This window comes from Eulemur rufifrons, chromosome 19 (genome assembly GCF_041146395.1).
Source record: "Eulemur rufifrons isolate Redbay chromosome 19, OSU_ERuf_1, whole genome shotgun sequence".
Classification (NCBI taxonomy): domain Eukaryota; kingdom Metazoa; phylum Chordata; class Mammalia; order Primates; family Lemuridae; genus Eulemur; species Eulemur rufifrons.
The window spans coordinates 84,722,150-84,735,580 of NC_091001.1; the positions used below are offsets into that span (position 1 = coordinate 84,722,150).

A 13,431-nucleotide genomic window follows, 5' to 3' on the forward strand; every position below is an offset into this window, starting at 1 on the left:
CAAAAATGTGGAAAGAAAGGCCATTGTACACTTTTCCCCTCTGAAATTAAATACTTAAAGCATAAAAGTGGCATTTTATTCTTATTTGACCAAATAACCTTTAAATGTAAATCCTAAGTAACTTCCCTGTCATTTACAGTTCCTATAAAGTACATGACGCTAACCTGAAATATGAAACATTGGAAATTGATTTCTGCACTAAATAAACTTAAGTAGGTAAAATAAATGGGAAAAAATGAAAAGAGAAGAAAAATGAATTATCAGACATTGACAGAAATATGGCAATGTGAAGAGAACAAGTAAAATTTAATAAAGATGAATTCTGCTTTATCTATTCAGGGAAAAATAAATACTGTCCAAAACAATTTTTCTCTGCTTAGCTCTAAAAGAGGATAGAATAAATATTTGAATCATTCTCTGGTTGTTCTGCCATATGTGGTATGTTTAGGAAGCAATAATAATTCTCCTTGAATAAATGTTCCCAGATGTAAATATGTTCCCAGATTGGAGCTTCTTATCTGATAATAAAGTTAGCATATCTCAATAGTTACAGCACATAATCAAGGAAACAGATGCAAAGGCTGTGTATGTGTCAGTATGGACTAAGTTATTGTACACTTACAGACAAATCCCACATCTTAGTATCTTAGAATAATAAGGTTCTTATCTTACACACAGCACACGTCCTTTAGGATGGCTAACACCTCTGCTCCATGTCTCTTCATTTGGGATGGGACACAGCTTAATATCTCAAACATTATCAGGTTTTGTGCTAAGGGAAAGGGATTTTTGAAGGGTCTTAAATTGGGGATAAATGCCCTAGCTTGGAAAGGATACAGGCCATTCTATTCACAACTCATTGACCAGAGCCAGTCACAGGACCCACCTAACTACTAGGGGATCAAAAATTGCAGTTCTGATGTGGCCATAAATTCTTTGACAATGCTCTGTTTGAGAGGTTGGTTCTCTCTCCTTGAATCTAGGTAGGTTTAGCAAGTACTGTTATGAATAGAATAAAAGGAAATGATGCTGCACTAATTTTCAAGCCTATCTTTAAGAGACAGGCAACCTCTACTTCCTACTCTTGGAATGCTCACTCCAGAAGCAGTTTCTATGTGAGATTTCTGACTACCCTGGCACTGCCATGATATGAGAAAGCCCAACGCAGACACATGAGGAAGAGGCTTGGAGAAGGTCACCTGCCTGGCAAGCAGATAAAATGTGGAGAAGAACTGATGACCACATCCAAAAGCCCAGTCTGAAGCCCCAGACATTAGGCTCTAGTTGAGTCATCTCAGCTATATCCAGATGATAAAGGCGCCACAAATGAGGTGGTGCCAGTCATCACAGAGCCAAAATGAGCCATCCCCACTGTGCCCTGCCTCCTGTCTGACCCACATAATGGAAAATATAATGAAATTGTTATTGGTTTACTCTACTAATTTTTAGGATGGTTTTCTATGAAGGAATAGAAAACCAGAACATGTGTTTTGAACCTGGAATGGCGAGCAGGAAATAGTTTGTATATATGTGACTATCATATTCTCTTTCCAAACTGCAGCACATATTTGTGTAAATGGTATCGATGATTTTACAATCAGCCTTGCAAAATGACCCCCTCCCTCAGACTTTACCAGCCAAGACTAACAACCAGACTTAACTAGCCTCTCCCCAGGACCAACCATCCTCCACCAACAGCTGACTCTCCAATCAGCCCTCCTGAAGACCCATGACTTCACACCCCATGCAAACTGACCTGTATTCCACAACCCACTATAAAAGCCTTTAGTCGGTCAAGGAAACAGATTTGAGACTATTTCTCATGTTCTTCCAGCAGACATCTTTCACATTAAAATTCCTTCTTCCTTGGCAATCATCCTTGTCTCATTAATTAACTTTTTGCGTGAGGAGCGACAAGACCTAGGCTGGACCCTTTTTTGGGGTTCGGGAACAGTTTTCTAAAAGTTTTTCACTTGATTTACCTCCTGAGACTCTTCTTCCTCCAGTGACTGGGACAAGTTTCCTCCACAGATATGTTAACCTGGGGATTTTGATTGCATCGAGTATATGTCACCTCAAGAGCCAAAAGCTCATATGCCCCTAGAGCTCTAATATTTATGAAGAATTTACAGCAGAGATGAACTCCTTATGCGCAGAACAGAAAATAGTGAGTAGAAGGAAGGATTATAGAAATGATGAGAAAACAGTCTGGATATTAGAAAATATATTGTTCTTCCCACTACGTTCCCTCACAGAAGTCAAGAGGAGGCTAAGAAACTCTTTATGCTCAAAGTAGGAGAACTTGATTTCCTGTCCTCTGTATCTCTGGTAAGAGAGAAAAGGCCACTCTCAGAACTATTCCAGTCTCTAGCAAAATAGTTGCTCTTTTCTTTCCCCAGCACTTAAAGCCTCATCTACACTGTCCACCTGGAGGCTATTAGGACTAATCTCAGGTTATCTTTCACTCCCAAGAATTTATTCCTCCTTTGTTTCTAAGGGCATTCGAGATAATACCTATCTTTGCCCAATTATGACACTCCTTTCTTCTCTTCCCTTCCCTTGACATAGCACTTACCATATATGACATATTGTATTTTAACTTTTTTGACAATTTTTCTACATCCCTATCCCCAGAATGTGTGCTCTGTGCGGGGATAGATATTTGTCTGTTCTATTACTTGCTATACTCCCAAGACTTAGAACAGAACAGTGCCTGGTACAGATTAGATTCCTATTAAATTTTGTGAAATATGTAGTTGCATGGATAGACAAATAAATGTAAAAGAAAAATAAAGTTTTTAGTTTTGGTAGGTAGGACTCCAAAATTTTAGTCATTGTAATTGTCCTATAAACTAGATATATTCTATTCTTTGATTTGATTTAATGCCATAATCTCAATGAAGTTTAGGAAATGTCATTTCTCTGAAGGTATACAAATAATGGCTGTGACAAATGCTACAGATAAATAATACAGGACATGGAAACTTATTTTAGTCTGGCAGCAACTGTACTGGTGACTAGAGAGAGATAAGGGAATCGCTTTTGAGTTATTGCCTTCTTATAATTATAAATGTCTTTATTCACTTATTTCCCTCTTGGTACTCTTCCTATAATCAGAATTAATCATCCACCAAGTGAATGGTGTTTAGCATCCTATGAATGAGTGACTACATTTCTGCCAAAGATGTGTTAAAAATTTTAGAGATCAGAGCCATTCATCCACTTCATCATATCATCCATGAAATGTTTTCTTCAAAGTATTAAGTGTAGCAACACTAAAAACAAAACTCTTTAATAAAATGTAATACATATAAAAGACAAACAAAAAGGAAGAAACATCTGTGTTTTCGTGAAATATTAACTATTATAAATTATGAGACATGACAGGTGAGAAAAGTTCTGTGTGTCCTGCAGAAACACGGAAGACTCCACCATAGATACAAGCCAGAATAATTGTATCACAATGAGAAAAAGATAAAAAAATGATGATTTCAGAATCATTTTAAAATATATTTTAGAACCTTTCTATACAAGAAAGAAATTTTAAAGGAAACTAAAAAATACAGTCCTTCTAATCCACACTAAATTAATATAAATATTAATAGTATATAAATTATTCTTTGGAAATAAGAATTTCCTGAATTTAGGAGATAAATTCTCTAAATTTTGGTTATTATAAAGATATTTCTAGTCAACTTTTATAATTTTAAATTTATAGCTTATCTGGTAAAGTCGTAGAACTTTTCTTACTCTTCAATTAATCCTCCTAATTCTCAGACTTTCCTTCTATTTTTCCCCATGAATTTAAAGCAGAAAAAATCACTTGTGTCAGCTAGAGAACCCTTAATGAAAATTGTCTTTTTTGAGAATGTGACAAAAATTCTTCACTCCTTAACTACTTTAACTTTTCTAACTAAGTCTTATGTGAACTAAAATTTAAGATGTTACCAGGAAATTTTACAACATGGCTCCAGTATAGACATGGAAGTTTCAGTTGAAGTCAGATATCATTTTCATAAGGATATATATTCCCTTCAAAATTAAGTGCCTTACAAATAATCCTACAGGTCAACAAAGTTTAAAAACACATTTAATGTGGTTTTATCTGTGTGAGTTTATACTGTATTTTATATTTCAAATAGCCAGGAAGAGCACATACACCCAAATTTTTTTAAAAGTTGTGGTAGCCTTGATGGTTTTGTCCTGAGCCAGCAATACATTTGCGAGCCACTTTAGATATAACCAGTGGCATATATCTGAAAGAGCATTTTCAGGCTTTGGTGTGCAGTATTAAATGTGAGACCAAATCCATTAATTATTCATTTGACCAAAAATGTTTATAGATCCCAAAAAATTGGACTTCAGACTTGGCTTACTGATGTATCTAGTTTACTCCATCGGTTCCACCACCTCACTCTTCTACAAAATCATTTTCCTTCTAATGGATCGTTTATCAGATCACATCCACTCTAGTTACTACTTGCTGGTTCTCCTCTTCTTTATAACAAAACACCTCAGAAGAAATGGTCTTCAGTTTCCCTCCTCCATTTCTCTTGCATCCATTCCAATCAACATTTCGCCCTCACACTTGAAGGAGCTCACGTTCCTTGTTGCTCATGTTGCCAAAGCCAATGGTCAGTCCCCAGATTTTATCTAGTCTATCAATAGTACTTCAAGCAGTTGATCATTCCATCTTTCTTGAAATACTTTTTTCAATTAGATATATTTCTGTCTGTGTCACACACACGTGTGCGTGCGCACGCTCACACACATACACATACACTCACACCCACACACACACACTCCATTGGCAGCCTTTGTTAGCATTTTAGGCTCCTTCTTATCTACTCTACATTTAAACTATGGTGCCCCAGAGTTCAGACCATAGGCTGCTTCTTTCTCCTGTGTCTCCTCATTCTTTGGTTGTTCTTACATGGTTTTATAATTTTAAATTCTATATAGGGGAGGATGATTCTCAAATTTATAACTTTAGATTAAATACTAGCCCTAACCTTAAAACTCATATATACAACTTCCTAGTCACATCCTCAGTTGGATGACTAAAAGTCATCTCAAGCTTAACATACCCCAAAATGCCAATCTCCTAATTTCTGCCAACTAGTGCATCTTCCTAAAACATCCTCATCCCACAACCTTTCCTATCTCAGGAATGGTAACTCCATGCTTCCAGTAATGGATGGAACACAGCACAACCTATTAGTCACCATTGACAGTTCCCTTAAGTGATTCTAATTCATCGTCAAGCCATAAATGTTCTGTCTTTAAAATATATCTGTACCAACACTGCTGGATCTAAAACATCATATTTCTCCCCTGAATTATCACTGAACCATCCTAGATTAACAATTTGCTCCCACCATTGCCCTCCTAAAATCTATTCTCAAAACAGCAGCCAGAGTACTCCTTTCAAAACATATGTCTAATCATGTCACTCTTCTGTTTAACACACTACAATGATTTTTCCATCCCAATTAGCTGTTACCATGACTACTATGTCTTACATGATCTAGATCTTTGCTATCCCTCTCAGCTTATTTCCTATGATTCTCCTCCACCCCACCCTACCCCAGCTAATTCTATTCCAACCACACTTGTTTTTCTTTAAAAATTCCATGCATACTCTTGCATGAATATTTGCAGTTTCTATTTATTCTGCCTAGACAAACCTTCTTACATATAGCTGCATTTCTTGCCCTTAAGGTTTCTACTGAAACGTCATCTTATCAAAGAGCCTCCTTTTACTTCTTTCTCTCCCTCCCACCACAGCAAACATGCCTTTATTCCCATTGCCATACATTATTTTTCTCCATTATACATATCATTATCTGATAGTTTGTATACTCCTTTGCTTATACATTTGCCTCTCTTTTACCGACTGGAATATAAGTTCCATGAGGGTAAGAAATTTGTCTGTCTCAATGTTATATTTATAGATCTGAATATAGAACCTGAAAGTTAACAAATTTCTACTTACCCTACCATAACCTTTATTAAATCCTAAAAGTCTTGTGAGTACTTTCAATCATTCAATCCTGAATCATTGATTCAAAAGAATACCATTAAAGTGAAAAGACAAATGCCAGAAGGAAAAAAAATTGTGATGCATATATCCAACAAAAAATTCATTCAGAATATATAGATCAGTAAGAAAAAAAGCAAACATTTCAATAGAAAAGTGGACAAAGGACTTGACCAAATTCACATGACTGATTTTGTAATGGCTAACAAAATTATTAAAAAGGAGATCAACTTGATTAGCCATTAGGAGAATTTCAAAATAAAAACAAAGTACAATGCTAGTTCCTACCCACCAAAATCATTTAAGCGAAAATTTCAGATAAGATCAAATGTATATAAGGAAATGGAATGACTAAGCCTCTTATGCACTGCTAGTGAGAATAAATAACATTGGCACAATCACTTTGAAAAACTAATGTCAATAGCTACACAAGCTGAAGCTATTCATACCCTATGACTTAGCAATTTCATTTCTACTCATATGTCCAGCAACCAGTGAAACAGAACACACACATGTAGTTCATGACAAAACATGAATTAATTAAAAAATAGTTCCTTACAGCACTATTCCTAATAGCTTAAACTGAAAACATCCTGAATATCTTTGACATTAATAATTAAGAAAATAAGCCACATGCAATAACATGGTTGAAATCTGCCAAACATAATATTGAGCAAAAAGTCAGACACAAAAAGGTACATTCTGTATGATTGCTGTTAGAAATACTTGAAAAAGAAGAAAAAAATAATGTATGCTGTTAGAAATGAGGGTAAAGGAAACATAAGAAAAGCTTCTGGTGAGCTGGTGTTTTTTATTTGTTAATGTGAACACTGGTTACATGAGTGTTTTAATATTGCAAAAATTCGTTCAATTGTGTCCTTATGATTAGTGCAATTTTATGTACCTACATTTCAATAAAAGTTAAGAATTAAGTCATGAGTAAATCTCTTATAATGCAATAATATTTTAAAATTTGATATTTATTTTCACAATAGAACATAGTAATAGTGGACCAAAATATATTTAATTAATAACTAAATATTGGATAAGTGTTTCAAATTTGTTAATGTTATAAACGCAGTGAATATGTCTATACATTCTTCAGTGTGGATCTCTCTGGTTATTTTCTTATCACAAAATGCTAGAAGTGGAAATGTTTAATTAAAAGTTAAGGAGAATTATTCAGGTCTTGTTATGAAGTAACAAATTGTCCTCTAGAGAGTGGATGCTATGGAATATTATTCTAAAATCTCTTGGTTATCTTCATAGAATAAGATAAAACTAAAGGAGATGGGATAAATATGGAGGTGCCGCCTGCTGAGCTCCAGACTCCTGAATGGTTTTTATGTGTGTTGAAGTATATCGCCTTTGGCATGGGATTTTTCCATCTAACAGTTATTCAAGGCAACAGTGCATGAAAATTCCCACATTATAATTTTCTGAATAGTTTTTCATCAACAGTACTATAATATGTTTCCATTCAAGGCAAGGAAAAATGCCTATTTTTTCCAAGCCTCTACCAATTTTTATATCATATTTTTCTTTCATCAGCCTACCACTTCAGGCAACTGATTGATTTCCTGTTCCTCTTCAATGTCATACTCATCCTCATTTCTATGATTTTATTAGTTTTATTTCTTGAATCTAAATTTTCCTTCTCTCTATTTTCTGCCAAACCATATCTCATCCATACTTTAAAGCCTAGTTCAAGGTCTATCATCTTCACAAACATTATTCTAACTCTTCCAAATTTGGGCCTGTTCTTTGCTGAATGTTCAATGCACTTGGGCCTAAACTTCTAATTTGTTATTTTGGAAGCAATGACTTACTAAATACAACTTTAAATTTCCTCCATGCAAATAAAGTATTATGCATAGGTTTTATCTTCTTTGCTTGAATGGATTTTTTTACAAGTACATTTGTGTTATTTATCCCTATATCTCAAACCCCCAACAAAAGTATAGTACCTCATAGATGCTAAATGACTATTTTTGTAATAATCAATGTTTTATTGAAAGCTACATTTCTCACATTAAGCTATTCACACTGGGGTGTTTTACAGTAAAATAACAGAAAAGAATCATTTTAATGTGAGTGAAAATTAATTATGCAATTATACAATTTTGTTCAGGTTATGTATAAAAGACACAGTCTGTGCAATAAATATTCTAACCTTGCAAGATCAATATGGCAGCCATTAGCCACAAGTAGGAATTGAGCACTTGAAATGTGGATAATCTGAATGAAGGTGTGCTGTATAAAGTGCACATCAGATTTTGAAGATGTACAGAAAAAGATAAGGTAAAATATCTCATTAATTATTTTTATATTGATTCCATGTTGAAACAATATTTTAGATATACTGTGATAAAATATATTATTAAAATTAGTTTTGTTTGGGTTTAATGTGTTTTGCCTTTTAATGTATCTACTAGAAAATTTAAAATTAAAATTGTATCTCATATTTCTATTAGTACTTCCATAAGTCTTTTTGGGATGTAATCTATTATTAAAACATAGGGATGTGTTGGAAAATTCATAAACTGAATTTCTCTCTATCCTCCAGAAGTTAGAAGGATCCAGACAGAAAAGTAAAGCTTGCTGAATGAAGTACATGATAGTGAACCAGAGTCAAAATGTGAAAATCTTATATCATGCTCAAGTTTGCTGAGGCTTAGGCATTAATGTTCTGAAGACATTCTGAGCATTTATGTTTGTTCTTGCTGAGACATTTGAAACATATCATTCCAAATTATTAGTTTTCTAAAAATTTCTGAAAGTACTAAAGTAATTGTAGAAGACATCTGCTTATATACCTGAAACCAGCAAGGTTTTGTGGTCTTTATTTTACAGGAATAGAAAATGGGGATGTGAGCCTTTAAAATAAGATTTTAAATTATTATGGTATTACCTTTCTTTTGAAATATATCAAACTGATTTTGCAAGTCTATTAACTTTTTAAACAAATATTTATTGAATTATTCTCCACTATTCTAATTTTCTTTCCTTCATACGATTTGCATTCTTCATACTTCAGTTTATCACATGTATGCAAAGAAAAAGTGATTTTTTATGATAGGCAACAGAAGGGATGTGTGTGTGTGTGTACAAAGAGCCCTCATTCCTAGCTGTAGACATGCAACCTCTAATCTTCCCTTTCAGTGCCAATTCACAAAATTTAGATTTCCTCCCATTCACTCTCTCACTAAGTTCATCAATGACTTTTAAACTGTAGACTTCAAAATATTTTGCTCAGCCACTTTGGTCATTTATGACAATTGCACACTTATTTCTTGAAATTCTCTCCTCTTTCAGTTTTCATAATTTCCACCTCCTCATCATTTCTTCCTGATTTTCATTGTGAAATCCAATTGTAACACATATATTGATAGTTTTCAAATCAGTGTCCTTGGGTACCCTCCTCTCCTGAGATGCAGATGGATACATACAACTGATGCTGAGGTGAAGCTGAACCTTATTTAGAACTCATCTTTTTGCTGACAATTTCTTCTGCAGAATTTCCCAAATCAGATGCCTGTGAGTAATCATACATTCCACCCTCTTTCTTGCTTTTTTATATAAATTCTGTTCCTAAGCCTTATCATCTGTCAATTCTTGGTTTTAAATATTTTAAATACTCATTTCCTACTTTCTATTCACTTCCACTGCTGCCCTAGTAAAGGCTCTCATTATCTCCCTTTTATAGTACTACCTAACTTCCCTATCAAATCTATCATTCTGCCCCCAATATATCTCCTGTCCTTCCGGCATTAATCTTTACAGCGTGGAAAGCCAATCGTGCTTTTCCCACATTAAATTTCTTTAGTACTTCACCTTCATCTGAGCAGTATTTCTCAAAGTGGTGCAGACCATTACCATCAGAACCACGAGATCATAAATACTGGGGATATGCCTGGAATCTCCAGTTTTACAAATTCTCCAGGTATAATACCTAACACATAAGGCAGTTTGAGATACCATTCTCTTTATTTTAAACACAGGAAAATTGAGGCTCAACAAGGTTAATTGTCTAAGGTCATAGGCCAGTATAATTTTCAGATTGATTCCTAAACATTGCTCTTTCCACTATGCCCATTGTTTAGATAGATGTAAACTCTAAGATGTTAAGATTCCTTGAGATTAGTAATAAATTTCCTCAAATCCCTAAAGCGTTAAAGATTACCATCTCTACATTGAAAAAAAAAGATATAGAACAGTCAGAGTTCCCTATCTTATACAATGTTTTGCTTTCAGTATTTTTATCTTGTTGTGTTTTGAAAGAAATATAATTGTTACTACAGCTATTCTTATGAATATGGCCATCTATTGAGAACTATAGTCAATATATCATCAAAAATTTATTATTTTTTATTAAATACCTTTTCTGCATTTTTGTTTACATAATCTTATGACATTCAGAGATAAAAATCTTTTCCTTTGTTGTTTTAAAATGCAATTAAATATAAAAAGGAACTATTTAAAAGGTATGTGGTTTACAAAAACTTTTCTGGAATCCAGTTCTTTCATTAAATGAATTCTTAGTTTTAAACATGTAAGTCAGGTCATTAGGGAATGACAAAAAAAGATTTTGGCCTCAATTTGATAGCTCTTGTTCCATTTTAATATCCTGGGGCTGTTTGGAACATAGTATTTTACTCATGTTAACTCAAGGACATTCTAAGGTTGGTTGGCACCCTGAAATTGTAATGATTTGATTTTGACTCCGTTGGGTCTCTCTATGCCAGTTGTTTCTTCTACTGATCCAGTCACCCGTGACAAAGGAATATTTTCATATAAAGAAATAATAAGGATGGCTGAGTAGAAAATAGTTTTGCAAGTCTTTAAAATATTAAGTTAACCAAGAAGTTGAAACTTGTGAAAATTGAGAGTGATGGTATTGTGTGAGGAGAGCAAGGTATCCAATCTCAATACATAACTCACTTTGTTGTTTCTCAATTTTTTTCATCATTTGAAAGAATCATGTGATTTTCAGGATTTGTATGGGTTGTGTTCAGACAGCGTGCAAATATACTGAGGTGCATTGCTTGGCTTCAAATTGACAAAGCAACCGAAGGAGCAACCAGAGAGGACTTGAAAAGAAGCACAGAGTGTATAACAATTCGTCAACACTAGCTTTTCAAATAAATTTTAAAGCTAATATATTTGAATATTAATTTGTTAGCTTAACAAATACAAATAAGTCATGTTAGTTACGAAAATGACGTAGCTACAAATAAATTTATCGTCATGAAAATGACTAACAAATGTAATCTAAACAGAGGAGAATCACGGCTTGTATTTCGCAGACACATGCCCTTGAGAGGACTCAATAAAGATAAGTAGCAACACCAGAGTAGGGAAACTTAACAGTTTCTTGAGACCAACATTTGCAATTGCTCTCTGCCAAGATCTGTCAGTACCAATATGTAACTGGCATCACTGTAAGACGCAGATTCTGTAAGTGGTGCCATTTCAAACAGACAAAAAATTACATCCACCAATTTTAGGAAACTATCTTTAATAAAGTTAAACAAGTAATGGTCTCTCTAGAGTCTAGAAAAAGGCAAGGTCAAAAATATGAACTTCAGTGGAAATACGTATTTTATTTTCTTCCTGGGAAATGAAACTACAGTGTTGTAATTGGGCCCACTGGGTAAGCACATATGTTCCTTAATATTTTGCATATTATCTATTACATGAGTTTTATTCCTTCAAAAAAATTAGCAATCTGTTCTGTTAGTTTCATGTATGCTTGAGCTATCCTAAGAAAGAAAACAATGTGATTTGAACTTACACAACACTGTGCATTTGCAAGCATATTTAAGCAATTTCTGTTTGAATAGTCTTATCTCATTCCATATAAAATATTCTAATTAATTATATAATTAAGTTACACATTAATAGAAAAATTCAGAGATATTTCTAACTCAACCTTATCATAAAGAGGCTTAATTAAAATTGTTACAGTCTTCAAAAAATGTGTATTTGTGTCTTTTGCATACATTTTGCTGCCTTTTCTCCTAAAGTATAGAAACTAGAGACAGCTTCCTCCTTTGGTTATATAATTAACCAATAGCCAATTCTCTAATTTAAGACTCAGGTAATTTAACAACGTACCAATAAAATAAAAATCATTAATCAATAATTTAAAGAAATTGAGTTCTCCAGGTGAGTTAGTCAAATGGGAATTTGAACAACAGTAGTCAATTACCTAGTATTAAAATTACACATATCCTCGTGATATGTTTTCTTGGCAGGTGAAAACTAGCTGGTCCTCATTTTTATCCATAATCATGTTGTCAACGTTTAATTCAGAAAAGTGAATCCAAGTTGGTCTAGCTAATTGTTTGTATCGGTCTCATGACGTAAGTTGTTTCATCATCTTTCCCATAGTGAATTTCTAACAATAATTGTGTACTCAATTTACCAGGCTAAAGAAGGTTTTTCTACATGCCCCAGAGATATACCAAAAAGTGATAGAACAAGTCTTCAGGACTTGCAGCAAATTTAGTTGAAAATTTATTTGTGATAGATTGTTTATGAAAATGTCTGTAATCATTTCTTTCCCTCCCCTTAGCAGTATAACTTCACAGATGCTCCTATCAAAACGTAGACCCTAGTTATCTATAATTTGATTCTGGACTGACCTTGTAACATTTCTGAATCCAGGTTTGAAGAGGCCTTCACTTTTCCTCTATCTTTCCTGAAACGCTGCTGAGGTACTGTGTGGAATGAGCCAGGGCAATCCTACAAGATGAGAGACATAGTTCAATTATCTCCATTGTTCCACGTAGTATCCAGCCAACCCCCATAAGCAGAGCCATTTGGCCATCTTGCAGCTGACCACACGTGCACATGGTGCCAGCTGTGACCAGAAGAATTGCTCAACTGAGCCCCATCTACACTATGTTTTTTTCTCAGTTCGTAGCAATGTCCCATTGAACCATCTAAATTATTGATCATGTATTATGAACAAAATAAATGTTTTTTATTTTAAGCCACTGAGTATTAGGGCTATGCAACAATAGTTGATAGACTAATTGTGTGTGAGTCCTGTGTCTCTGAAGACTTTAGTTTATTTACATTTTTTTAAGACTCAGCATAATGCATAGTCCAGAGTGGTTACTCATTAATGAATTACTGAATTAATTGAAATGTTTCTATAACAATAAGAATAACCTATTGTCATTTGACAATTTAGTATCATCAAAATAATCCCTATGAATAATCAATCCCTCCTCCACCATATTTAATAATCTGAACATTTAATAGAATGTTGACACATAGCAGAGGTTGAATCTCAGAGTGGCAGGAACTGTTTCCACAAAACTTTTGATCTTGATTTGAACACACATATGCTAATGCCTATAACTATGTCAGGAGTTGATCAC

At 34.0% G+C, this 13,431-nt stretch overlaps 1 long non-coding RNA gene across 1 annotated transcript in view; it reads right to left on the bottom strand.

Annotated features, from left to right (window-relative positions):
• Positions 1–13,431, bottom strand: part of LOC138400171 (uncharacterized) — a 197,014-nt gene that overhangs the window by 101,197 nt on the left and 82,386 nt on the right. The window contains exon 2 of the long non-coding RNA XR_011236221.1: positions 12,688–12,787. This is a non-coding gene — a long non-coding RNA (uncharacterized lncRNA). The remainder of the gene's footprint in view (positions 1–12,687; positions 12,788–13,431) is intronic.